Raw genomic sequence first — 27,787 nt, 5'->3', positions numbered from 1 at the left:
GGGGCCAGGCAGGGCCCTCAAGGGGAGGGCACAGGCCAGGGACACCACCAGTGTTCAGCGCAAGTGCTGAGCCACGTGTGCCGCCAGCCAGCAAGGGGTGCAGGTAAGCTGCCTGTAAACCGAGCAACCACGTTTCCTGCCCAGCCCAAGGAGGGGGGCACCCAACCGGCACCCAGGGCCACCACCCCTCCCAGCACAGCAACTTGTCCTTCCACTGGAGGCCTTTGACAAGCACGGGGCCAGAGTGGGTAGGGCCAAGCTGCGTCAGATGCAGCAACAATGAGAAGAGGAGGAGAACGTGCTCAGCTCTGCAGAGAAGGGCCCATGTGGGACGCTCTAGAGACGTGATGGCGACCCTTCCTTCCCTCTCGGGAGCCTTTGGTGAAATGCATCCAAGTTTCAAGTGTGGGGACGAGACCGGGGCAGGGAAGGCCTGCAGGACTCTGTGCTCATCAAGCTTGATGGCATTCACCGCAGGAGCCAGGGCTGGGGACTCCAGCTAACAACAAACAGCACTGGGATCAGGAAACCGGATAAAATATTAACCCACTGCACCACCAGCAGAGAGCTGGGCCCGTCCAACAGGCAATCCCAGAGCGTCTTCTTCCGTCACTCACCAAAGACAGTTTCTAGCTTCAGAGCGATCTCGAGGCATACCCCCAGGTATTCTTGACCAGAATTGAAGATAATTCATGTCCTTTAAGAGCTTCTGAAAACTCCACAATACGCCACACAACGTCAAGGCACGTTGACAGACATGTCATCTGGCGTAAAGAACAAGATTTCCCTGAATCCTCTGTAATGTGAATCTAGAGGCTGAGATTAGAGACCACTCGACCCTGTAAATTACCCAGGAGGACAATGAGCCCGGATGGCAGTTTTCTTAAAGCGTCTGTCATATTAAGAGAAACACCATTACCTAGGACAAGGCGTGGGTGATTCAGAGACGCCACATGAAACAAATATGAAGGTCTTTAATCAGCCAAAGGAAGCTGCTGGTTTCAAACATCAGTCCACACGTCCACATAAATAAGACGGTGCAAAACTGGATTCCGTTGTCTAAGCCTGGATCTAGAGATCCCGGCTAACCTACACCCCAGGTCAATTTGATTCACGGTAAACAGCAAAAGTCTTTTTTTTTTTTTTTTTTTTTTTTTGCGGTGATGAGGACTGAACCCTGGGCCCTGAGCCTGCAAGCGTTCTACCACTGAGCTGCGCCCCCAGCCCACAAGTGTCTATTTTTAAAAGCCAATTGACAGGCAGTCTACGTTTTCTTTACAAAAAGAAAAAATTATTAGTGATGAATTCACTGCACCAGCATTGGCCAAAGGAAACCTGGCTGACCCACGACCAGGCCCACCAGATTTCCGTTTCCATCTTGAGCATCCGGGCCTCTCAGGTGGCCGGAGAGCACACTGGGGAATAATTCTGCATGGGCACATGGCCCCTCGGTCACTCTCTTCAGGGCTGTGTGGTGGACATCCAGAGGGACCAGGCCACGGGGCCCAGGCTGCCTGGCAGGTCATGTCCAGATGGTACATCAGGATGCCCCAGACCATGAGAAGGAGCAGGAGGCGAAGGGGACGCATGCCACCACCTTGCAGCTCCTTGGGATTCTGGGGTCCCGAGCTCTCGGCCTCCATCTGTCCCACGTGGGGGCTCAGCTCGGTCTCCTCCCTTCAGCCCCAACACCCAGCTTGGCTCCCTGGGCCCTGGCCTCAGGGGGAGGCAGGAGGGGAGGCCAGGCCTGTGGACAGGGTGCTGGAGGCTGAGGGATCATCATGTGCAGGAAACACCTGGGATAACTCTGACAGCCGCTCGCAGCCGTCCTCCCACAACTCTGTCTAAACACTGGTCCTCCCAGCAGGCGGGGAGGCCTGTTCTTAACACCCGCATCCTACGCGGCGCTTGGGTGAGTGGACGACACCCAGCCCGGCTGCAAGCTCAGCGTGTTACCGGCCTCCTCCTGCCAGGGCACCCAGGGCGCTACGGCTGTCTCCTTCCTTTCCCCACTGGCCAGGCCTGGGTCACGATGCTCCCTGGTCAGCCGCCAGACAATGGGCGTGGGCTCAGCACGAGGGTCCTGGGGGGCTGAGAGAGCCCCCGGCTCAGCCCCACGGGCCCCCCTGCCTGGTCTCTCCAAGCTGGTGAGCAGGCCTCCAAGAGTTCTCTGTTGGAGGCACACAGCTCTGCACAGGTGGCGGGCGGGCTTCAGTCACGGGAGCAGGTGAAGAATGACGAGAAAGTCAGAGGGTGGCAAAATCTCTCAGGAGAGAGACGCTCAGCGGCAGGAAGGGCAGGAAGGGTGGGGTGAGGTGAAACCGGTAAACCGCGCGCCTCACCAGGGTCCCGCTTCGCCCGCTGGTCAAGGAGGGCTTGGGAAAGACAGGCGCTGTCACTTCCGCAGGCCCCACCAGCTGCCACAGTGAGTCCCAACCTCCATGAGCGGTCCTGGTGCATGCACAGGAGGATAGGGGGACAAGCCACCATGGCTTCCAGCCCTGGGGAAGGTCAGCACTAGAGGGTGCCCCACAGGGTCATGGCCTCCTCCCTCCCTTCTTCCCCTTTCTGGAGAGAAAATGCAAGACCCCAGGCCGATGCCCACTGTCACTCAGGCCCCGGGCAGGCACGGGCAGCATCAACCGCAAATCTGCACCACTGCCTGGACCGGCCAAGCACAAGCCCTCAGCACACAGACTATGACAAGTCACTGCCCCTCTGGGGACTGGAGTCACAGGTGATGCCCTCAAGGGCCATGCTCCACGGCAGGGGGCATCCCTACAGCTGCCCGCGTGGCCTCTGCAGGGCCCAGGACTCAGTGCCCAGGAGGAGGCTGGTTCCTCTTCCCAGGATGCTCCTCACAGCCCACTCTGCCCGACCTGCAGGGCTCTGCCTGGCCCCTCAGGCCCCACGGGGACTTCCACACTGCATCAGGAACATGACCACCCACCCAGGGCAGAGCCCAGGACAGGGCGAACCCGCAGTCCACAGCTGTGTAGCAACCTGAGCCAAAGACCTCAATGGGAACCTCCTGGTGCTAGGGGACCCACTTCCCGCCCCCTTCCTGTGGGGCCTGGCCACTCTGTCCACCTTCCCAGCAGGCCTGGGTGCCAGTCTACCTTCTTGCTGACCAGGAGCAGGTGTCTCACCGTCCAGTTGTTCCGTGGAACTGCCAGGTGCTGAGGAGGACGGGTCCTCCCTGCATAGTGCAGCCTGAACCCCACCCGCCTATGACCGCCACCTGCGAAGCAGGCTGGGCCGGCAGCCACTGCTGACTGACGGGGACCCTGCCCAGGGCGGGCAAGTAGCCAGACGGGCCCGGCTCTGAGTGCCTCGGCCAGCCCCGCCCCACCCTGGAGCGGGTGCTGAGCCTGGCTTCCTCGCCTGCCGGTTGCTGGTCCTGTATGGGATCAGGTACCCGAAACTCTCCACACCTCCTCCTGCAGCTCGGGCAGGACCAGGGTCACAGGCGGGCAAAGGCAGGCCCTGACCCCACTGTGCTCCCAGCATTGGGGTGACCCGCCCAGCTTGGGTGACACCAGGGGCACCAGCCAACAGAGGGCCCCAGCAGTGCCCAGTGTCCTGCTCTGAAGGAGGCTGGAGCCAGGCAGCCAAACGTCAGGTCCACACGCCCGTGACACAGTGACCCACATACCCACCACCTGGACATACCCCATGCTCACACCCCAGCCAAGGGCAATGGTGCACACTCGGCCCCACACAGGTGCCCGCCCACCTGGTGGGGTCTCAGATCACCACACCCAGGACCTCCGAGCCACAGGCAGGTCCCCAACACGAGCCTTACCTTTTCCCCACTTCCCCTGACAGACTCGCTCTCCACGAGGTGCCAGATGGCCTCGGACACTGCCATTTCCCCTGCTGAATGACCTCACAGAAGTTCCCCCCATGCCACGTGTGATTCTGCATGCCACGTGGTGTCTGTCTTCCCCTTTCACCTGGTCCCTTCCCGGCATCCACAGCCCCCCAAGTGGCTGCCCCTCATCCTCCTCTGCCCAGGTACAGTGGGAGGCAGGCGACATCCTCCACGTACGCTTAGGCCCCCTCCTCTGATGGTCACCTCATTGTGCCTGAATCCCAGCCGCTTTGTCTGCAGCAGCAGCAGATGCTACCGACGTGGCTCAGGCCCACGGGAAGGCAGGTGGGCCAGTGGGGAGGGGTGGAGGCTCCCGAACAGAGGCCAGCTCGCACAGAGGCCAGCTCACAGCAGGGTAACAGACCACACAGCTGAAGTTCACTTCAGGGACCAGGGATGGGAGAGTGACTCCTGGTGCCAGCGCCCTGGAAGGAAGGAGGGCTGGACTCCCTCTCCTGCAAACACGGTGGGGAGGTGGGGGTGCACTGAAGAATGAACCAAGGACCTCGGCACCCTAGGAAGCGCTCACCCCTGAGCCACATCCCCAGCCCTCCATTTAAATGCATTTTATGCAGAACATTCTAACTCAGAATTCCATTCAAACACACAGAAGGACAAAACTCTGTGCCAGAAAATCAAGGGGGCAGCCCGAGCAGTCTGAACCCACACTGGGCCCTACCAGCCTTCAGAGGAAAGGAGGACGCTTGGGCCAGTGCAAAGAGCTCATCCAGATGGCCAGAGAGGCACTAAGGAAACTAACCAGCAGACAGCAGAACCGGGCAGAGGCCGGTGACCACGACACACACGCGCGGCCCTGCAGACAGGAAGAGAGGAATGAAGGTTCAGAGAGGAAACGGCTCAAAGAACCCCGGAGGAGACTCACAGAAGGACCTGGACGGCGGGAGCACACAGAGCACAGACACACACTCACCAGGACTCGGAGACGGAGCACTGTCACGAAGCTGTCCCCCTGCCCTGCTGACAGATGCATCAAAAAAAAAAAAAACAAAAACAAAAAACACCTGGAAGAGGGCCCCCCACGTCCTGTTTCGGAAACTAATCTGGGGAGATCTATCAAAGAGCCACACACCCAGTGACCCAGCGGTGCCACACCCTGAAATCCAAGTCACCGAATGACAGCTCTGACACTGCGCCCGGGTATTTAGGGAAGTGCTGTTTACGCTGAGGGCATTGTCTTCCTGTGGCGGCTCTAACCCAGCACCACTAACTGGTGGCTTCCAAACAAGAGAATGTATGCTCTGCCCTGCTGCAGGCCAGAGGTCTGAGATCAGTTTCCCTGGACCCAAGTCAAGGCCCTGGAGACTCCCTTCCGCCTCTCCTGGCCCTAGTGGCTTTAGGCTTTCCCTGGTTGGTCGGGCTTCTCCAAGACACAGAACTAAGAGATGTATCATGGGGACCCGCTCATGTGATCCCAGAGAGCGGCGGTCCCCCGAGACCTGCTGTCCGCAGGCTGGGGGTTCAGGGCAGGAGCAGGGGGCTCTGCCCTGACTCTCCTCATCCTATTCAGGCCCTGGATGGACAGGGAGAGGCCCACCCACACCAGGAAGGCACCTGCTTCCTCTGCACTGACTGACATGCCAACCCCATCCAGAAACACCTCCTGGACACACCCAGAGCCACGTCGGACCAGGTGCCTGGGCTCCCCAAGGCAAGGTGACACCGTCACGGCCCATCCCTCCAGTGTCCCCTCCGCTTCACACAGCCTTCTCTCTCCCGCGTCTTAGCGCCCCCTGCTCCCCTCTTCCAGGGACTGCGTGGGTGGCCCAGCAGGTGATGCAGAACGACCCCCGACCTCTAACTAACCTCTGCAAAGGCCCCGCTTCTATGAGGCCTCACTCACAGGCTCCTGGGATTAGAACCCGGTACCTTTGGGGGTCCTGACTCCATCAACTACAAGGGGTAAAGACAAAAACAAAACCTGAAGCTGAGTGTCTCTGAGGTGGGGCCGAGGTTGTGTCCCTGCCAAGGTTGTGACCCCACCTCACCCACGGCAGCCTAAGAAAACAGGACGCTTTATCCTGTCTCTATAATGGGCACATCAAGGTCTCGCTCCTCTCACCCCCTTCCCAGACCTCCTGCTGCCCCCCCATTCCATACCACATACAGTCCCAATGTGGCTGTAGGTGGCCTCCTTGTCCACGCTCCCTATCCTGTGTCCAACTCAGCTGGGGGTGTCCCGGGGATCAGCACTGTGCCCCAAGACTGCAGGAGACTAGACAGGTGTGGCCCACACCCCTGCAGCCCCTCCTCTCCCCATCTATTGACCTCACCTCCCCCCTCCCCACCCATCACCCCCACAGCCTGGCGGCCACTCTGAACCAATCCCCAGTCCCTCTCCACCTCTGCTCACCTGCATTGCTGCCTGTGACAGAGGCCCTCGGGGGCCACTCCCTCCTGGCGTCCCCCACGGCCAGCATGGGTGCAGGAGCAGGTTCTAGCCTGTCTCCATCTGATGGACAGGTGACGGAGGACATTCCCAGTCAGGTCAGGGAGAACTCCGTGTTCTGGCACCAGCTAGGACCCAGCCCCCAGGCCAGCCCTGGGCCACCTCCCCAGCTTCCTCCCCATGAATAAGCAGCTCCGGCTCCAGTGTCCCGGAATCACCGAGCCTGACGCTCAGACCCCTCCTCAAGAGCCAGGCAGAAGCCTAAGCAGAGCCCCAACCTTCCCGACTCCTCAGATCACAGGGTACCCCAGCCCCCAGAACCCACTCCAGGCCACCCAACCTACAGCAAGTCCTCAGATCCACCTCCAACACACCCCAAGGGCCACCTCCACTGACACAATGTGGCCGCCCGCCCAGCATCCTACCTGGTGCCTGGAACCTCCCCAGCAGCCTGTGCCCCACCCCCGTGTCAGCATCCCTGAGCACCAAGTCCCCGTCCAAGCGGCTCTGCTTACCCACGCCCTCCCTGCGTCCATCTGGGCCCAGACACCCCCCCATACACCCTGAACACCACGGGTGAACCCCACCTGCCTCGGCGTCTTGAGTCTCCTGTTTCCTGTGCGAGGAATGCCCTCCCCCACCACCAGCACCAGCTGATGTCCCCGCTAAGAAAGGCCCCGGTTGCCCTTCCACTCACATGGGACCTCGTGATCCTGCTGGGGTCGGTCTTCACCTGGGGTTTAGTGTTGGCTGCTCCGTAGAGGCTCTACTGCCCCAGCATAATGGGCCACAGAGGCCCTGTCCCTCCCCAGGTGACGGGTGCTGTGGATAGCAACAGGTGGGCAGGACCAGCCCGCTGAATGGGCGGCCCTGGGGGCTGCACGGTGCCTCAGCTCCGGCGAGCTGCCGTCCGCACCCTGTGGAAATGCGGGCATGGGTCCCCGAGTCCCGCTCACATGGGGCAGAACGTGCCAGAGGGCTGCTCCATGAAAGGCTGGCTTCACAGGCCCCACTCATGGGCATGACAGCATGGCCACATGTCCACCCTTCGCAAAGAAAAATGGGTCCTTTGTGGGCTATTAATAGCCCGGCCAGATGTGGATGCCCCACAGCTGTGCAGGCAGCAGCCCCTCCACCCACACCCCAAAGGCTGCCAGAGGCAGTGCACGTGGCGGTGGGGGGGGCTACATGGTGGCCCTCCTCCCCCAGGGCACAGGATGGACGCATCACCATCACCGCACGCAGAGGGTGGGCAACTGACGCGCTCAGGACGCGGCAAAGTGGAAAATCAGCTGCAAGCGAATGCGTGGTCGGTTTTCTTACCCACAGAAAACAAGGGGACAGAGGCCTGGACAATGAGGGGTCGTCGGGGGTGGGTGAGCTCACCAAGGGCTGGGCAGAGCTGGGTGCACTCTCCACCAGGAGAGTGGAGAATTGCTTTTCTCTGGGAAGACCCAGCAGGCTGGGCTGCAGAAATGCAAGAGGGGGTGAGGCAGGTTTAAGGCATCCAGAACATTCTAGATCAACACTGTCCTACACACCAGGCGAGCACTGCGTCCTGCTGCAGGTGTTCCTAGAAGTCACATTATCATGCATGAGCAGGTGATGGTCATGTCAGTGATACAGCTCGCTTGGCCTGACGCACAGGCAAAATGCGATCCTTGCACATGTAATTAACAGTTACGAAGAAGGTACCCCGGTCCTTCCTGCATGCTGAGTCTTCACGGCGTGCTGTGGATCCGACACCGAGGTGCCTCCCGGCTCTTGACCACAGCCACGCTCCCAGCACGCCGTGCCAGGTGCGGAGGCCGCTCCAGGGCCATATCTAAAGCGTGAAGAAGCAGTAAGGGCCGCACACAGCTGCCGAGGTGAGGAACTGGCACAGACCTAAGCGAGCTGAGGGTACGGAACCTTCTGATCACTAGAGATGGGCCAGCAGCTTGTGGCCCAGGGAAGAGTCCTGGATCAGGGCTGGTCTGTGCTCCGGCGGCATGGTGCTAATTCTCCACGTGGCCTGTCAGGTTAGAGCCACGGTGTCCACTGTCTCACTGCGTCCCAACACCTGCTGTGCCTGATCACCCCGTGTGACTTAAAGACAATACGTGCGCTGATACCACACAGATCCACACCAAGGACAAGGCTGCTTACAAGGACCCTTGACATCAGTGAACCCATGAGCCTTCAGATCAGCACCCACAGGACCCTGGGTGCCCGTGGGGGAGGGCCCTCGGCATTTTTCCAGGTGACAGCCTCCTGGGGCCGCCGTCGGAGGACCAGAGAGACCCTCCCAGACCTTCTGAAACAGGTAGAAGTAATTACCTCCCATTTCAGTGTCATTTAATTAAATCTGCAAGTGTCCTACTCTGGCTTCTGAGTATTTTAGTCACTTGCTAAAAATAAAGCACCTCCCCTAAGGAGCAGGGGGCCCCATGGCGCTGCAGGTGACACAGCCTCGGGGCTGGGGCACACCCAACCTCAGGGCAGCACTGGGGCACACATGTGGTGTGCTGGGGAGATCTCAGGGTTGTTTTCAACTAGTGTCAGGAAGGGGAAAGAGAAACCTAAATTTCAGGCGGCATCGAAACACCACCACTCAAAAGCGACTCCCTTCTGCACCCAACTTCTCCTGATGAGCACATTCAAGTCCCAGAGTCTGGGTCCAAGCCTTTATCCTGCCCCTCTCACTGCCCCAAGATGTCCCAGTGAAGCCTGTCCTCCACCCTGAGGCCCTCTGCCATGTGCTTGCATCCCAGCACCCTAGCACCCCCGGCACCCCAGGACTACTGGGCCACTGCCGTCACTGTGTGGTTACACCAGCTCCCTGCAGAGGCCACCCTTCCATTCTTGGCTGAATTTCTAGACGGTCCCATGGGAGCAATGGGAAGGACAATGGCTGCTTTGTCCCCAAGCCAAGGACTCCCCAAATGCAAAGCCGTCTGTATGGACCACTTCACGTTGGAAACAGATCCCTGAAAAGAGTTATTTTTGCTTCCACTTCACTGCAAGTTCTAGAATATGTGTCTTCATCTTCTGGAGTATTTCCTTTGAAAATGGCCTTTGACATGCAGATCATCGTCATGCACGGGGTCGATTCCCAGACTCCCAGTGGAGGCCTGCAACCGTGGGCAGCACCGAGCCCCACACCCTCTGGGCTTTTTCCTGTACGTGCATAACTATAAAGGTATACATCAGGCACAGTAAGACATTAACAGCAATAATCAATAAAAAAAAAACCAGAACAATCACAACAGCATGTTGTAATAAGTTATGTGAACACGGTCTCTCTCTTCTCTCTCCTGAAAAACATCTCACTGTACTGTACCCACTCTCTGGCTGACCACGGGCAACTGAAACTGCAAGGTGAGATCACAGATAAGAGGGCACTGCTAGAGCCAGGCGGATCTCTAAGCACAGACAAGGACCAGGAACGTGAGACACTAGTGGAGGGGGAGGACAGGGGCCTGGCAGACGCTCAGCTAGCACAACTGGGCTTCCCAGACAGGATGCTAGGACTTGAACATCCCGCTCGTTACTGGGGAGTCACATCTGGAAACTCCTTTGAACACAGACGTGACGGCATGAACCTTTCCTCCAAGCCTCGGGAGCAGCCCCGCATGGCGGAGGCCTGAGTGGCCGGTCTCCTCACAGCAGCTGTTTCCACAAACGAGGAGATGGGAGCGTTTGGCCCCGCCCATGTCGGGCGCAGAGGCTCCCTCTCCCTGGACCCCTCTTCTCTTCTGCTCCATCCCAGCAAGTGGACAAGCCAGAAACGTGACAGCCCCCCAGGTGGCCCCATTTCTGGGCCTGCCACAGATGCCCACTGACAGCTTCGACTCCACTGTGAGCTAAAGGCCACCGAGGTGACTGCAGGCGTGAGGCTGAGAACAGAGCCCAGGGCTGCTCCCAGGCGGTGGCCCCTCGTGGTGACAATGTGGGTTAGCTTACACCCTGGTACTGGAAGCCACCCTTCTGCTGTCACAGGGAGCTGGGATCCTGCACAGGGCCATGCTCAGGGGCTCCAGATGCCTTCAGGATTGCGAGGACAGAGGGATGCCCCCCCCCCCCAGCCGGCCCCTCCAAGCTCACAGGGGAACAAACTGAAGCACCAGAGGTGAAGGTCCAGGCCAAGGTCAATAAGCACAACAGGGAGGCTGCCAGGCCAGCGGTGGCCCTGCAAGGGGCTGGGCACCTCCGCTCCTCTGTCAGTGCATGGCCACACGCCCGTGTGCAGCAGGGCGCTTGCACACCAGCACTGCTGTGCCGCCAACACACACTCTTGCTCCGCCCTCCACCCTGTGCACACTGGGACAGGAGTAAGGACAAGAGGCCAGTAGCCCAGAAGCCCTCCCAGTCCCCTCGGCCCTCCCCAGCCCCAGCTAAGCTGCTGCCTCCCCCAGATTCCCCTGATGACCAGGGGCAGGGCTGCAAGTTGGTGTGATCCAAGAGAAACAGGGCCACCAGCTCCTTGAGATCTCCAGGAGGTGGGGAGACGCGTCACAGTCAAAGGCCCATCTGTTCGCCTGAGCATGCAGTCCTGTCCCCGGGGAACAGCAGGAAGGGACCCAGGCAGGGCGCAGCCTCACAGGCAGGGCGCAGCCTCACAGGCAGCCCCTCACTCAGGCCCATTCCCACCCAGCCCAAGGAAGTCAGTGCTGACCCCAAGTGCGACACTCACCATCCAAAACGAGCCTGCCCCATGTCACCTTGCTGGTGGCCCCTCCCCGCCCACACCACGCAGAGCCTCAGATGCCCTCTGCGGTGCATCCCCTGACCACGATCCCTCCGGGCAGAAATGCCTGAGCTTGCTGAGACAGACATTCCTTCCTAGCTCTCCAGCCGCCCATGGGGTCAGGCACCGCTGGACGGAGCACCAAGAACAAGACCTTCTGAAGAGTCCCTTCTAAAGGGAACTGTCACCCACAGGCAAGTTCCTCACTCACCTAATAACCGGTGTCACGGTTTCTTCCCAATGGATGGGTGGATTCTGAAACAGAGTTAGAAAGGGGCACTTCAGCAGTGCCAGCTTGGAACCAGATCCTTCACTACACTGACTCAGACAAACTCCATGCTAAATATGTCCCTATGACCTCTGCAAGGGACTGTCCACTCACCTGGTCAGGTGAGACCAGAGAGGCATTGGAGCCAATGGATGGTCACTAGCAGGAACCGAGAAGGAGGGCATCGTCCCCACCTTCCCTGGCTGACTGTCTCCCCTCCCCTCCCCTCTGCTGCTATACAAGGACACAGCAGACAGCAGATAAAATAATCAGAGAGCAAATAACCCGAGCTTGGAAGTGCATAGGGGAAGGGCCAGGGTGGCCCAGGGCTCGCCGGAAATGCTGTGATCGTAACCAAGTCACAGTAAAGAGCGACACTTCCGCACAAAGCTTCCGACTCAGCCCCTTAGTTAGAATCACATCCTAAAACGACGTCGATGCTACCTCGTGGCGTTTTGACAGTTTCCAAGTTTTAAAGGACATCATATACTTAAAAACCAAAAGAAGTGGCAGAGAAGGAAGGTCAAAGAGAGATGATAAGAAGAAACCAAGAAAAAAAAATGTAGCAGAACTTGTAGGTTTTAAAAAATCATCTTAAAGTCGCAGAAGGATCACTATGTGTCACACAGAGACACAGAGGGCTCCCCGGCTTCCCAAGGACCCCTACCCCTGGCACTAAACGGCAAATATCAAGTCAGGGGAGGGAGCTGTTCAATGTCATTTACAATGAAAGAAACCCAAATTAAAGCAAGATGGGCATGTTCATCTTTCAGACAGGCAGGACTTTGAGGCTGGGCACACCAGGGCCAGCAATGGAATGGTGGCCTTGGAGAACGTTAACTCCAATGTGGGGGACGGAGGAGACGTGGTGGCTACCTGACCCCACACTCAGAATGCGTCTTCCAGCTCTGTCTGCTGTAGCTCCAAAGTGTCCCACCAAAGTCACGCATTGAAACCCAGTCGCCATCATGAAGGGGGCAGAAACTTAGCCCCCAAATTCACGTGCTAATCGTGTTTGGAAGAGGGTATCTGGGAGGCAAGGGGGGTTAGATGAGGTCCTGATGCCCACGATGGCATTAGTGGCTTCACAAGAAGAGAAAGACCCCCGCTGGCGTGCTCACTGTCTTGCCTGGTAACCCTCTCTGCCGTGTTAGGACGCTGCCACCGCCCCTGCCTGATACCAGCCTCATGCCCTTGGACTTCCAAGAGCCAATCTCTATTTTTTATAAATTACCCAGTCAATGCAACAGAATGGACCAAGACATGTCCCTACTCAGACACAAAGATGGGGAAAGGGCATTCCCTCCAAGTCCATCGGTGGCTGGCCAGAGAGTGACCAGAGGGTCCGTGCGAACGCTTGAATCCTGGGCCTCCTGTGTGGGACCAGAACTGCCCAAGGCAGAAGGAACAGGTGGGCTGTGAGGGACAGCCAGGGTCTCCATGTTCGCCTTGCACATGTATGTAAAAGGCCACCAGAAGGAGCCAGCACCCGGGGGAGGGCATCAAGGAAGCAGCAACAGGTTTTCACTGTAGAGTGGGCCTGGGGGACAGAGGGCAAGGTGGTCACTGCATTTACACACTCTGTGGTAGTGACTTTTCTGCCCTGCACACACTGCAGCAGACATGTGCCACGGTCCCTCACTTAGCAGCCCCATTTGTTTTGAGGCTGCCAAGTTGTCATGGTTCTCACAGGACTCACCCACCACACGGGCACCACAATGCACACACCTTGACACCCACGGACAGACACACACATGTGTGTTCAAATACACGCAAGCCCATACACACAGACACACGTACACACATACACACCCAAATACATGCACCTTACACATACATGTATGCCACACTCACACATTCACACATACACATCTCATATGCACACAGGCCCAGACGCACACTCACATACCAACATGTGCACACACATGCACAGTGAGTGGTCCTTCCTACCTCACACGCTGACTCTCAGATACAGATTCTGAGCCAAGGCTGCTTCCTGGGGACCCCAAGAGCCTCTGGTGGGTGGTCATCACAGAGAACCCGCAACAGAACCCAGGACAAGGGCATGAAAAGCAGGTCCCTGGGGCCCAGGGGGAGCCCTGGGCCTGCAGAGCTGTGGGGTGAGCCCAGGAACATGCATTTCTTACAGGTTCCTGGGTGAGGCTGCTGTCAGCCGGGCCACACTCTGGGAACCACAGTTCCTGAACAGCATGGGGTCACTAGGGACGCCTTAGCGTGTCGGGGAACAGATGACACCAGCCATTCTATCAGTGCATATACCTTGTGCTTCCCGTGTGCACCAGGCTGCAGCAACAGTTCCTGCCTCCTAGAAAACAGCACGCTGAGGGACACAAGCCAGGCTCAGAGATCAAGGGCCGAAGGTCTTCTCTCACATGTAGACGCCAGAGGAAGTGGGGTGGGGAAAAGGCATGAAAAGGGATCTCATGGAAACAGAGGGAGGGAATGGATGGGACCGGGGGTGGGAGAAGTACTGGGGAATGAAGTCCACCAAATTAGGCCAAGTTCACGTACGGACATACCACGGCAAATGCTGTGTTTACATAGAATTATAATGCACTGATTAAAAGGTAATAATTGAGAGCCGGGCAGGGTGGTGCAGCAGCCTGTGATCCCAGCAGCTTGGGAGGCTGAGGCAGGAGGATCACGAGTTCAAAGCCAGCCTCAGCAACTTAGCAAGGCCTTAACCAACTCAGTGAGACCTTGGTCTCTAAATAAAATACACAAAAGGGCTGGGGATGAGGCTCAGTGGTTAAGTGCCCCTGATACCAAATATATATATATATATATATATATAAAATAACAGAGGAAGCCCAGAGACCAGTAGAGTAGAGCAAGGAGATGGGGGGGGGGGGGGGGGGGAGCGGATGGGCGGTAAAGGGAAGGTACAGGGAACAAAATGGATCAAATTGTGTACAAGTAGGAACATGGCACAGTTCCCACAATTATGTGTAATGTAACACCAGTAAATATAAATTTTTTTAAAAAAGAAGCTGTATGGTGTCTCAAACTTCAAGATGACTTTGACAGCACAAGAGACACTTTATTAAGAAGTCGTGGGGGGTGGGGGGCATAGAAATAGTCAAAGGGGGATGAAGGGAACGGAGGGGGATGGGAAAAGAAAGACAGTGGGATGGATCAGACGTCACTTCCTTCCACTCATATATGAATACACCACCAGAGGAACTCCATGTCATGTACAGGACACAAGGAGGGGCAGTCACCCTCCACGTACGTATAATATGTCAAAATACACTCTACTGCCATGTACACCTAAAAAGAACAAATTAAAAAAAAAAAGTAGTAGTCTTGGACTTGACATGGTCATGCCCATCTGCAGTACTGCCCAACTCTCTCTAAATGTCACCATTTTATTTTCCATGCTACTGATGAAAAGGGATGTGCGTAATTTGCTCATGGGTCCGAGGCCGTCTGCTGGCCCACTGTTAGAAATAATCAAAATAACCAGACATTTAATGACGCTCTGGTATCTCTTCAACTGGTCACAGTGGAACCCCGATGAACTGTAACTACCGTTTTTTTAATACGCTTCCGACTGAAGAAATACTGCCAACCTGTAAGATATTTACATTCCAAACCACAACTGGATGTGTATTCAATTGTATAACCAAAGTAGAGGACATAAAATGGCAGCTTCGAATAAGTAACATTAAAGCAAAGGAACTGGGTGGAGGGAGTCCCCCCGACCCCACCCCAGGATGTAAAGAAGAAGGGAATTTCAGGGACCCAGACACGGTGAAGGCCAGCAGACAGTGCCTCAGGGTGCCCCGTCCTCCTGGAGGGTGTAGGTCCTCCGGATACCTCGCACCTCTCACCTCGCCCAGGCTCCTTCCTCTGTCACTGTACAGCTCAGACACCACCCTGGGAGTGGAGGTCGGGGCCTCGCACCAGGAGGCTGGCGGAGTGGGGAGACAAGGCCCGTCTGGCTGAAGGAGGGAGGCCAGACCAGCAGGTCACCCACACCCCGACCCCCACCCTGCACCGAGCTCTGCTGGGAAGCACTCACTCCCCCAAGCCCGTGCCAGTCAACAGCCACAGGCAAGAAGGCCCCACGCTGCCCGTTCCACACCGCTTATGACTGAGGGTTCAGAGGGCCTCCATCTACCTGGGCACAGAAACCCTCCAATTCCTGATCGGTGACCCGTTAACAGTCACACTGCTGTCCCCACTGATCAGCCACAACACATCCCTCAGGACCAAACTTCGGTTTGGCTTCTCCTTCCCCAAGGCCCTGGGGCCCCCAGAGCCAGCCGCAGCCCCTCCTGGGAACAGGCCAGGAACTCCATGTTCCCCAGCACCTCATGCCCCACACCTGGCCCTTCTCCACCTGCTCTAACGCCTGTGACCGTGATCCTAGGGTCACAGCGTGCACAGTCCCGTCCCCCTGCAATAACCCTTCCTGAGAAAGTCCCTTCTTATTAAGTCCTGATTTGCTTTTCATTTGAATGGCTTGCAAATCACAAACCACTCAAGCCCAGTGCACGCTGCACACCCAACGACCACCCGGGACATGCAGGTAAAATCTCTGAGGGCCGCGACCCTGGGGACAGGTGCTCACAGGTCTGGGTGAGGTCCTCCCATGGCATTTCCACATGCACATGCACAGACCCTCTTCAAGAGGTGGGTGGGTGGGGGGTCCCGCAGAGCCAGCTCAGCATGACACACAGCTACGAATGTGGCCCCGAGAGGAAGGATAGAGCCAGGTCACCTGTTGTCCATGCCCCCTGCCTCGGAGAGCGGTCCCCAGGGCTGGAAGACCTTCGCCACTCAGCCACACACAGCCTGGTGCTCAGCGCTCCCAAGGACGTCAAGATTCTCCTTGTTAAAATGATTAACTAGACAGCGACAGAGAAGGCTGGTTTCATGGCAATCAGAAAAATGCCGATTTCCACATGACCACCTCCTCCTCCTACAAGATGGACAGAGAAACAAAGAAAGAAGGCTCAAGGGTAGGAGAAGGTCCGAGCCCCTGCCCACCATGCAGGGCAGAATTCTCTAGAACCCAACATGGCAGGGGTATCGGGAACCTTCAAAGGATCAGCTGTAGTTACCGGCAATGACCAGAAATAGGGACAGGTGACCAACAAAAGCTCTCACCCCAGTAAACTCTGGTGAGTGTCGAATGGCAAATGTCCCCAAAGGATAGAGTACGTGAGGTACATAAAGTGCCAGACTGTGACATGTGTCTTTCCGCCATGTGACCGCGAGCAAACCGCGGCAGTTCTTTGATGTAGAGGCTACAATTACCTGGGGAGGCAGGGGTGACCCTGCACCCTCACACCAGTGTGTGTGCCAACCAGGAAAGTGACAGGATAAAGTTCTATTCGTTTTGTCTTCACTGGGAGAGCAGCGCACAGATGAAAGTCACCGTGTGCTGGACACCATAAAACCTCAGAGTCTGGAGATGCCGGGGCCTGGCGGGGTTCATGGATAGCAGACAAGTCAGTCGAGAAAACGAGAGCGAGCGTCAAGAATTCTCTTTTTCTAGCAGCTCATTAAACTGGATTCAGTGAGGAAGGGGAATTCTGGGGCTTTGCTGATTGCCAAATTGTAGACTGCGGTGCTGAAATCTTCCTTCCAAAGAAGAGTCTGTATACCCCCAAATAAATGCCTAGAAGCTTCTAGACTACATTGCAAACCCCTGAAATGTGATGGAGCTCAAAGCATAGATGCTGGGACTTCCTGCTAAAACTTCAGTCCACAACTTAGCTCCGGGGCCACTCACAGTTCCTCACAGGGACCAAGGTCCTCTCCCTGTGGTAACCCACAATATCAAACCCAAATACCTGGTTTCTGCAGAGAAGAAGGCTCAAGGGAAGTCACACGTTGACCTTTCTCTTTCAGATCAAGGTCACAACCACCCTTAGCCGCTGCTGGTTTTTGTTGTTTTGCAGACGTGGGGGAACTACACTGGCTGGCATCTCCCTGCCGGATTCCACAGCAAGCTCCCTGTGCTGTTTAAAAACAAGGCCACCTAGGGCCCTGGGGCATAGCTTCAATTCCTGGGGTCCCTGGGACGCTTTCCTGGGGCTCCACCTCAGACACAGGTTTCTGGGTTCTACTTGATAATCTCAGAACCAGAATGCCAATCACAGACACAGCAGGGGATGTACCTCCCCAGACAACTGCCCCAGGCTGCACAGAGAGCAGGGGTACTGTGCTCTCAGATGACCCACTACGGGATTTTTTTCCCCCTGGAATCATGTTACAGATGTCAAATAAAAGTTAAAAACTGAATTGGGGGGGGGGGGGGAATAGTAAAAAAGAAATGGTCAGAAATCCTGCCTCTCTTAGACCAGAGTGACTCTGGCCACTGCCCCAAAGGTCCAGGATCTATAAAGAAAAAGACGGAAACTCCTCATTTAAGGACAGGACCCCAACTGGGTGTCAGAAGGAACAGTCAGGGTCACCACGTTCAAGCTTGCTGGTCCCACAAGGGAAAGGGCTGGTCTCTGTTGGACTGAGCTGCACTGGAAAAAGTCCCACCTTGTCCTTAGGTGTAGGAGGGATCAGGGCACACACAGGCGGCTGGAGGGTCCCCTCTGCACCGCTCACACTGACAGCCAGAGAACAGGAGGCTGGCTCCAGGTTCTCCGGGATTTCTCTCCATGTGGCTGCATCTCAGTGTCTGGGGTCACGCCCGTGCACCACTGTGTGCACCCCCACACTCCCTGACCACGGCCCTGCGAGCACGATCTTTAATAATCACACAGCGCCCACACGGCACGGGCAGAGGGCCAGCCAGGGAAGGGCTCTCTCTGGACACATCGCTCGAGGGCCCCCCATTCTGGCACAGACCACAGACACGACTTGGAAAGCCAGCATGGAATCGTCCCCTGTCCTCCAGGCCAGGATTCTGCCACCGCTGCACCCCTGGACACCGCGGTACCTGCGCCTCCTGGTCACCAACACCATGAGCCAGTGAGAGCACTAGAGCTCATCCAAAGGTGACAGCGACTAAGGGCCACTTTGAACACATGAGCACACATTAAAAATGTTATTTAACTCAATATTCATGGGAGAAGCGATGAAATGTTATGTCTGTCAAGGGAGAAGTCAAAGAATTACCAAATAATATAAAGTTGGCAGGGAGCAGAGGGACTGGGGAGTCGATGCTTGGTGGGCAGGGTTCCCTCTGGGTGACAAAATGTCTTGGCACTAGACAGAAGAGGTGGTTACAAGACCCTGGGAGGGCACTCAACATTGCTGTGTTGCTCGCTTTGATGTGGTGAACTTGATCTGCCTGAATCCATTTTCTGTTCCTGTAACTGGACACCTAAGACTGGGTAATTTATAAAGAACAAAGGTTTATTTGGCTCATGATTCCAGGACTGGGAAGTCTGAGAGCATGAGGATGGCGAGGGCATCACATGGGGGAAATGGAGCCACAGTGCCACCCTGGGAGCCCTACCCTTGTGGCTTCATCTAACCCTATTACCTCCCAACGGCCCCACCTCCAAACACCATCCTCCTATGAAGTTGGGGACTCCGTTTCCAACATATGACCTTTATGGCAGACACTCCAATCAGAGCATTGCTGTGTGAATTTCACCTCCACAATAGGAAAACTACACCAAATAGAGGAACACTGAACTGAATTACAGATGCATTCATACAGAAGCACGGTTTTTTCCATGGGGGACCACCAACGGCCTCCCCACTGGACAGAAGCCATGTGCACTGCTTGCTTGCTATCACTGCCTGCATTTACAGAGCTCTTCAGGGACAGAGGAGCCTGCCGGCCCTGGCACGCCACTCAAAGGCTTTATCCCAAAGCCCGGGGCTGGAAGAGGAGGCCTGGGATCCTGGGATTCAGGAGGACCAGGCGATGGTGGAACGAGACCAGGGAGGAGTGGGAACGCGTCAGGAGTCAATGCTCCATTTCTAGGGAAATGGGGTGCCAGGGGGTGAGGATGGCCTGCCCCGTGGCTGTCACCGAGGTCCAGGAAGACATGGGGCGGGGCCCTTGTGGTTTTGAGTCTGACTTTAAACTGCACCTGAGTTGGCTGGTGCCAAACCGGGGGGCGGGGGGCATGCACCAAGGGACCAGACACCGGGAGGAGTGGAAGACCTAAAAAAGTCCCCTGATTCCAACTAAAAACTACGGAGACTGCAGACACGGGAGTTCACACAGCAGAGATGGGGACTCGCTCTCAGCAATGCCCTCTCTCCCCCGGCTCCTGGGGACCCCCTTCCACGGCACCTAGCTGCTCGGGCCTCCATTGGCTTCTTTGAGTGAAAGCCCAGCTCTGGGAGGCCACAGAGGACCGGCCTCTCTACACCTGCTTCCAGAGTCATTGCACACACACAGCTGGACACACTGACACTCACAGACCATGCAAGCATAAATGTGGTGCTCATGCACCCAAGAGGCCACCTGGGACCTCAGCAAGGGTCCCAACTGTCCAGAATACATGCAGTGTGACTCCCGGGGGACACCAGCCTGTCTGCACCTTTCGTCCACGCGCACAGACCAAACTCCTCAGAGCACAGCCAACTGCTCTTTCTCATGGCAATGAGCCCACGGCACACAGTGACCACCCACGTGACACAGAGGAGTGCTGTCCACAGCTCTGGCCCATGTGCACGTCCAGGTAGGCACCGTCATCCTCTGCAGGAGGGTTGCAAGCATTCGTGTGACCATGCCAAATGCGAGCTCGAAGTCAGTAACTGGGACCTTCCACCTGGGTGTCACTCCATGTTTGCAGCACTCTCGTTGTGACACAAGCAGAAGGCTCTGTGTCACCAGCTCAAAAGGCAGAGGCTGTGTTAGTCTTTCACAAGCAATCGGCAGACACTGAAATGTCACCAACCTCCTGGAAAGAAACTGAATCATTCATCTTCAGAGCGCACAACCCAGAATGTGAGAATCCACCACGGTTTCCCCTTGTTGTTAAGCTCAAAGTCTCCAAGGGCAGCACAGGCCACTCCTCTCACACCCGACTGCAGCCTACACATCCCACCCGCCTCCTTCATGCACATGAACCTGACCCTGGGACCGCCCTGCTCATGCCCGCACGTCCCAGCCGCCCACCTCCTGACACTACAGGACCGGGATGACCCGACCCCACCACGTTGAGAAAGAGAAAACACCCACACGCGCACACACACCTCACACCTGGCAGACACCCCAGCACCCCAAGTGCTCATGGACAGCCTAAAGGACACTCGGACTGTGAGCTCCAAAAGGACCTACAGACCTCTCGACCCAAGGGTTCCGCCACCCACAGAGTCAACCAACCATAGACTGAAAACATTCAGAAAAGAAGAAAAATGGTGTATTGAACATATAGACTTCTTTCCTCATTGCTACTCCCTAAACAACTGCATAACAACTATTAATAGCATTTAAGTTGCTCTAGATAATGACAGGTACCTTTTTTTTTTTTTGTACCAGGGTCGTTTTATCACTGAGCTACATCCCCAGCCCTTTTTGTTTTAATATTTTTTTATTTTGAGACAGGGCCTCACTAAGTTGTTGAGGGTGGACTCAAACTTGTGATCCTCCTGTCTCAGCCTCCCAAGTCACTGGGATTACAGGCATGTGCCACCACGCCCAGCTTAGAGATGATTTAAGGTACCAGGGAGGGGACACGCAGGTTATATGCAAATATCACACTACTTTACATGAGGGATCTGATCTGTGGGTCCTGTGGCCACAGGGGGTCCTAAACCCACCCGCTGTGTGCCTGGACACCCAGGAACAAACGTACATTCCAGCGCAGCTCTCTCCATGAAGGAGCTGACCTTCCCCTGACCTGATCATACTGTGAGTGGACATGGGCCACTTTAAAAAGGGGGGTCGGCATCATAATCAGGAACATCGTGAGTCTTCCAAATCCTTGCGTGGGTGTGACGGAGGCTGTGACGGAGGCAGTGAGGGGGAGGCCAGCGATGGCTCATTCCCAGCCCCCCTCCAACAGAGCAGCCCCAACTGCCAAGAGCCGTGGGAGCTCCGGCTCAGCCACCTGGGACTTTCCTGCCTAACCAGACCGAGACGCCCAGGGCACACCTGTGCAGTGACGCTGTACGCGCAGCCCCAGGCGACAAGCCACCTGCAGGAAGACACAGAAAAACCAGGATGGTCCCTGTGCCAGGCCATCAATCCCACAGCTCAGAGTCCCCACGGGCCTGCGCCTCCTGCCCCAGCAGGGACTTCCAAACCCCGAGCATCTGCAAAACCTACTTTTCTCTGATTGCTCGTAAATCACTCTCCTATTTTAAAGCCCAGCTTGACACAGATTTTTTAATTAAATAAAGCTAAACTCATCTTGGTTGAAGAACAACCAAAAAACAGTGACCTTTTCATTCGCCTAAGATGCTGCTGAGATATGTCAGAGTCAGGAACCAAAAGCCATAGCTCTGACATTCTGCTTTACACCTAAAGAAGAGACCGGATCAGAGAGAAGGACCTACTGTCCATCATCCCCGACGCCCCAAAACAAAGCGACCTCTGATTAAGTATCACACGGAAGCTCACCCCTCCCCTCAGCCTCCTTTGCCTGGGCTTTTCAAGTAGACTCACGTGTGACCTTGACTGAGAACAGACAAAACATGAATAAATCTGTGTCCCTTAACGTACCACTGGCCACAATCACCTCAAACACCAGGAATGAGGGGTGGAAATCTCACCTACCCTCCGGGATCTCAAAGGCTGAGGGTCCCTTTTCACTCTGGTACAAAGCCAGCCAGATTCTCCATGTAATTGCTCCCAGCAGCCACCGGGCCCTTGTGAAGACACCAAAGCCATGCAGGTCACCAACGTGCCCTGTATTAACTTCCCAGCCCTGGGGACACATGCTACCCCAGGGCTTCAAGGCATCGGTGTCCCTCCTAATGGGCCTCATTTGCTTCTGCCCAGGGAGCACCACGCAAACCCACAGGGTCCAGCCTCCTGAGGATTTGGCGGGTGGTGACTACACTAACCCTAAGGTCCCCAGGATGTCAATGGGTTTCTAATTCCCAATATCAGGAACAAAAGGAGCGATCATTGCAGAACCCACCGACATCAGAAGCGAATACTATAAACAAGCCCATGCACATAAAATCCACAACTTGGAGAGAAATATCACATTTCTCAATAACTACCAAGGACCAAAACTCAAGATAAAACAGATGACCTCAACAACACGATAAACATTAAGAAAATTGAATATGTAGTTAAAAACCCTCAGAGGAAAAAAAATCTGAAGAGGCCCAGAATGTTTTATTGCAAATTCTACCCAATATAACAAGGAAGAAATAACAGTAAGTATCCATAATCTCTTCCAGAAAGTAGGAAAGGAAGACACTTTTCCCCACTTAAATGAGTCTCGCACAAAGACAGTATAAGAAGATTCTAGAACTATATTGTCCCTCATGAACACAGATGTAAAAATCCTCAACAAAATATTAGCAAACTGAATCCAATGATTAAAAAAAAAAAAAAAACACCAAAACCAGATGGAGTATATTCCAGAATGTAAGACTGGTTCAGTATTCAAAAATCAGTAAATGCAACGTACCATATAAACACAAAGAATAAACATGAGCGTATCAACTGGAAAAGAAGACACAACTTGTCAACATCGCACTGGAAGCACTAGCCAGTGAAATAAGGCAAGAAAAAAAAATAAAAAGCACACCGACTAAAGAAGAAACCAAATGGCGTACCCCCTGACAACATGCTCACCCATGTAAGAAATGCCAAGGAACTTTTTTTGTTAAAAAGGAGCTCTATAGAAGTAATAAGTTTAGCCAAGTCAGAAAGAACACAGGTTAACAACACAAAATTAAGTCATATATCTATGCATTCTCTAGTAATAATCTGTAAATTATAAGTTAACTTTATTAAAATTGTTTGCTCTGTGAAAGACACCATTAAAAGAATTCAAAGACAAGCTAATAGACTGGGAGAAAGTATTTGCAAATCGCACGCCTGACAAAGAACTTGTATTTAGAATACACTAAGAACACTCAGAACTCATAAGAAGAAAATAGCCCAATTAACTTATGAGCAAAAGGCTGGGTGTGGTGGTGCACGCCTATAATTCCAGCAATTCAGGAGGCTGAGGTGGGAGGATCACAAGTTTGAGGCCATTCTCAGCAACTCAGTGATGCCCTAAGCAACTTGGTAAGGCCCTGTCTCAAAATAAAAAAATAAAAAAGGGCTATAGATATGGCTCAGTGGTCAAGCACCCCTGGGTTCAATCCCCAGTACCACCACCACCCCAGAAAAAAGCAAGACTTGAATAGATACTTTACCGGGACATACAGACCAAATAGGAAATTCAAGTTAAAAACCACAAGATACACTGTACACAAACTATCTGTTAAATAAAGACACATGGTATCAGGCATGGAGAGGACCTGCAGCAGAGTGCAGAGGAGGGAAAGCCACTGTGGAAGGGACTGTGGCAGTTTCTTATGAGTTACACACACGTTTGCCACGTGACCTCGCCACCCCACTCCTGGCCCTTTATCCCAAGGAACCGAAACCACAGGCTCACAGAGAAGCTTGTGCACGAATGCTTACAGCAACTCTTCAAAAAGACAACAGAAGTCCGGTGCATGGCACACCCCTGTCATCCCAGCAGCTGGGGAGGCTGAGGCAGGAGGATCGCAAGTTCAAAGCCAGCCTCAGCAGAAGCAAGGTGCTAAGCAACTCAGTGAGACCCTGTCTCTAAATAAAATACAAAATAGGGCTGGGGGTGTGGCTCAGTGGTCGGCTGCCCCTGAGTACAATACCTGGTATCAAAAGAAAAAAAAATACAACAGAATGCTACTGAGTGACAGACTATTAAAACATGTGACAGCTTGAAGGAGCCTCAAAGGCAGTGGGAGCAGAAAACCAGAAAACCGCTGCTGCCTGGCACGGCATACTTCGCTCTGGGAAAGGTAAACTGTGGAGGTGGAGGGCAGTTTGACTGACAGGTCGGCTGACGTCACGGCTGGGGGCGGGCGCGAGGCTGCAGGGAAACGTGTGGAGCGTGAAACTCTTGTCCTCACTGAGGTGGTGGTTACACAAATCCATACGTGGGTCAAAACCCACAGAGCTGTCTGCCAAACTAATCACCAATTCTTCATTTTAAAAACCAAAGGAAAAGGGGAAAGAGTAAAATGACTGCATTAATGTCACTGAAATGTCTTTTTAAATGCTCCTTATGTTTGGAGTCATGTATGTCTCCAGAAAGAAACAGGTGTGATGCACTGTGGGTAAATTTCACCTGGGATGAAAGTCATAATAATAGAATCTTACATTAAAACTGGTGGTGTTTTTTTTTAAAAAATACACCTGTCAATGTTTTTTCCTTTAAAGTGTAAAATCACCTTTTATATGATTTCATTAGCATGTTATATGCACAAAAGGGAAAAATAACTTACAGTATATTTAACTACTTAACTCTACTCAATACGTGTGTATATACTTATCAAAAGTCAAGTCTTAATTTTCTTTTTTTTTTTTAATATTTATTTTTTTAGTTTTTGGCGGACACAACATCCTTGTTTGTATGCAGTGCGGAGGATCGAACCCGGGCCGCACGCATGCCAGGCGAGCGCGCTGCCGGTTGAGCCACATCCCTAGCCCCTTAATTTTCTTAATGTACTCAGAAACAATAAGGAGCCACTTCTTAATCTGTGCTACCAGACTGACCCAAATCAGGTTCCTTTACCAAAAGGCCTTTTATGTGGCTTGATTACATCTGACTATTTAATAAAAATTAATTTGGGTTGTCTTATAACTGCACTTACAAAAGGGGACATGAGTCAACCAAAACCTAAGGATGAACGTTTTGGTTAAAATGAGAAGAAAATAAACTCAACTGACTGCTCCTCACTAGAATCTAAGTTCCCTGAGAAACAGGGGCTATTTCCAGCTGTGCCTCCTCATACAGTTGTGCCAATATTATGGAAAATAAGTTCAATTAACAAATGACAACGTTAAAAAAAAGAACTTTTTTTTCAGTTGGTCACAAAAGGACGAATACTCTATGATTCCAATTATTTGGAATACAGTCAAAACTATGGCAGTGGAGGGCTGGGAGGGGTGCTGGGGCAGGAGAGGGCGATGGGGAGCTATTCAATGGGAACCAGCTTCAGCGTGGAAGAGGGAAGAGTTCTGGAGGAGGAGGAGGGTGGCGGGGTGAACGCACTTGGTACAAGTGAACTGGACACTAAACACAATTAAGATGGCAAGTCTGCTATGTATATTTGGCCACAGTAAAAACACAGCCTTATTTCTTTATCAGAAAAGTAGATCTACAAAATTCTATATGTGTAAAATAAAATAGAGCTCAAAATGCAAAAAGCTAAAGTCCCCCGCCCCCATCAGCCTCTCCAGACGTCTGAGAGCAGCGGTTTATGTGCACGCTTTATGCATGTCGTGCTCATGGCTCAGGTACACACAGGACAGGAGCTTCCAATCCTGTTAATCACACAGGAAACAGAAACCTCCGGCCAATCTGTCCAATCTTTTTGCCTTAAAAAAAAATAATAAATAATAATAATGCTTTTTCCTTGCCACCGAGACAGAAGCAACCAAAAAGTAATAAAAATATATCCCAGGCCTGAACAAGCAGCTTGCATTTTTAGTCATGCAGTAGACTCCCCTTATCAGAAATTTGCTTTCTTCACTTTCCATCAACCAGGTCCAAAAATATTGATAGAAAATTCCAGAAATAAACAATTCTTAAGATTCAGATTATGAACCATTTTTCATGGCATGATGAAACCTCACACCATCCTTTCTGTCCCATCTCAGGTGTGAATCATTTCTTTGTCCAGTGTATCTGCACTGCGTATGCTACCCACCCAATAGTCATTTACATTAAAAAAAAAGAGAACTTCTGCTTTTAGTCAGTTACAAAAGTAGTCATTTTGGTTATCAGAGTGTCTCCACGTCACAGTGCTTGCATTCAATTAGCCCTTATTTTTACTTATTAATGACTTTGAAGCACAGGAGTGGTGATGCTAGCAATTCTTATGCCAAAGAGAAGTTGTCAAGTGCTTCCGTTAAATAAAAAGGTTAAAATATGTGTATAAAACTAAACCCAAGGAAAGCAAAAAGGTCACCTGCCGAAAGATGTACAAAACAATACTTTCAGAGAAACATCACATTCACATAACTTTGACTACAGTATATTGTTATGACTGTTCTATGTTATTATTAGTTATTGTCATTAATGTATCTTCCTGGGCCTAATTTACAAATTGCACTTTATCACAGGTATGTACATATAGGAAAAAACCAATATGAGCAGGGCTGGGTACTAGCCATGGTTTCAGGCACCCACTGGGGGATCTTCAAGGGCTCCCTTTGTGGGTACTGCACTTTGAACAGACCAGAACCTTCAACAGGAAATGAACTTGGACAACCAGAGAGCTAGAGAGACTCCAGACCAGCCGCTCAGTTACAGAAGGTGGGACACGTTTCCTCAGGCTGGACCACCCAGAGAAATGGGGTGCTCCCCAGGGCGGCGGGACTTACTGCACTCACCGTGGTTATTCTGGATTCCAACGGGGCCTGAAGGGTCCCTTCCCCCACACAGGGAGCTCCTCCCCACCCCTGGTTGCCAAGAAACCTCGCTCCAAAGATGTCCAAGTACAAATGCAGATTCTAGATTCACCTGGCACAGTAAACCCTGGGGATAAACACGGCCTGACTCACTCCCCACTCTGTGTACCCCAGGCAGCCATCAGTGAGTCACCTCCACTTAAACTCCGGGTCTGAGGCTGGGGCTATGAAAGTACTAGCATCTCAATCCAAAGAAGAGCATCCGGAGATTGTGCTGGGCACATAAACGGATCCTTACGTCTGTCTCTGTGCTCCTGGTTTCCAGCCATCCCTCTTTGTATACCCAGATGCAGGAACCCAGTAAATAATCTACGTAAATTGTGCTTCAAGTAATTTCTCTCCCTACCTGTGGGACCTGTGGGTTCAGAACCTGTGCCTTATTACCCTTGCAATGGGTGCACTTGATCGCCTTTTCCAGGTTTGATGATTACCAGATCCTGCTGCCTGAGGGCAGGCCTGCGCTCCCAGGCTCCTCCTGACCTTCAGAGAGGAGAAGCATGCCAGGCAGGACGGTCACCTCAGCCCACATCCTCCTGCTCAGCCCTTCTGTAGTCAAAGGCCGAGATGAGGTCAAAACGGAAGATTCTGGTTTTAAGTGACAGTTGTCCTGCCTTGGAAAATAGCAGAAAGCACTTCCACGAACAGCAGCCCTCGCTTCAGGACCTGGAGGGAGAGGAGCCGCAGGCCCGCCTAACTCTGCCACACAGGCTGAATGTCACTGGGCACAGCCCCCCGGGGAAGCTCTGGGGGCCAGGTGCCAGCCCTTCAGGAAGAACCTGCAGACAGAGGCAGGCCGGCCACAAACCCCAGCATGTCCCCAGCTACCTGGAAAGGCCTGGCTTTCTGAGAAACATGAGATGAGGCTTGGCAGGAAGTCCTCGAGGCTGGTGCCTGGGCCATGCTGAGGCCCGTGCCCC

General features: G+C 53.7%; 1 protein-coding gene across 10 annotated transcripts in view; it reads right to left on the bottom strand.

Annotated features, from left to right (window-relative positions):
* Positions 1 to 27,787, bottom strand: part of Sema4d (semaphorin 4D) — a 114,406-nt gene that overhangs the window by 70,328 nt on the left and 16,291 nt on the right. The window contains exon 1 of one of the 10 annotated variants that reach the window (XM_046454043.2): positions 11,222 to 11,268. The exons of 6 other annotated variants lie outside the window; for them this stretch is intronic. The gene's annotated coding sequence lies outside the window, so the exon portion shown is untranslated. Of the gene's footprint in view, positions 1 to 617; positions 754 to 4,805; positions 4,825 to 6,978; positions 7,118 to 11,221; positions 11,269 to 27,787 lie in introns of those variants that run through there. 3 more of the 10 variants (XM_058582761.1, XM_046454059.2, XM_046454051.2) reach the window with 3 other exon arrangements.

This window comes from Marmota monax, unplaced genomic scaffold (genome assembly GCF_021218885.2).
Source record: "Marmota monax isolate L192 unplaced genomic scaffold, Marmota_monax_Labrador192_F-V1.1 WCK01_AAM20220418_F8-fsc00217, whole genome shotgun sequence".
NCBI lineage: Eukaryota > Metazoa > Chordata > Mammalia > Rodentia > Sciuridae > Marmota > Marmota monax.
The sequence above is the reverse complement of the archived record's forward strand: the minus strand, read 5'-3'. Positions and strand labels throughout refer to the sequence as shown.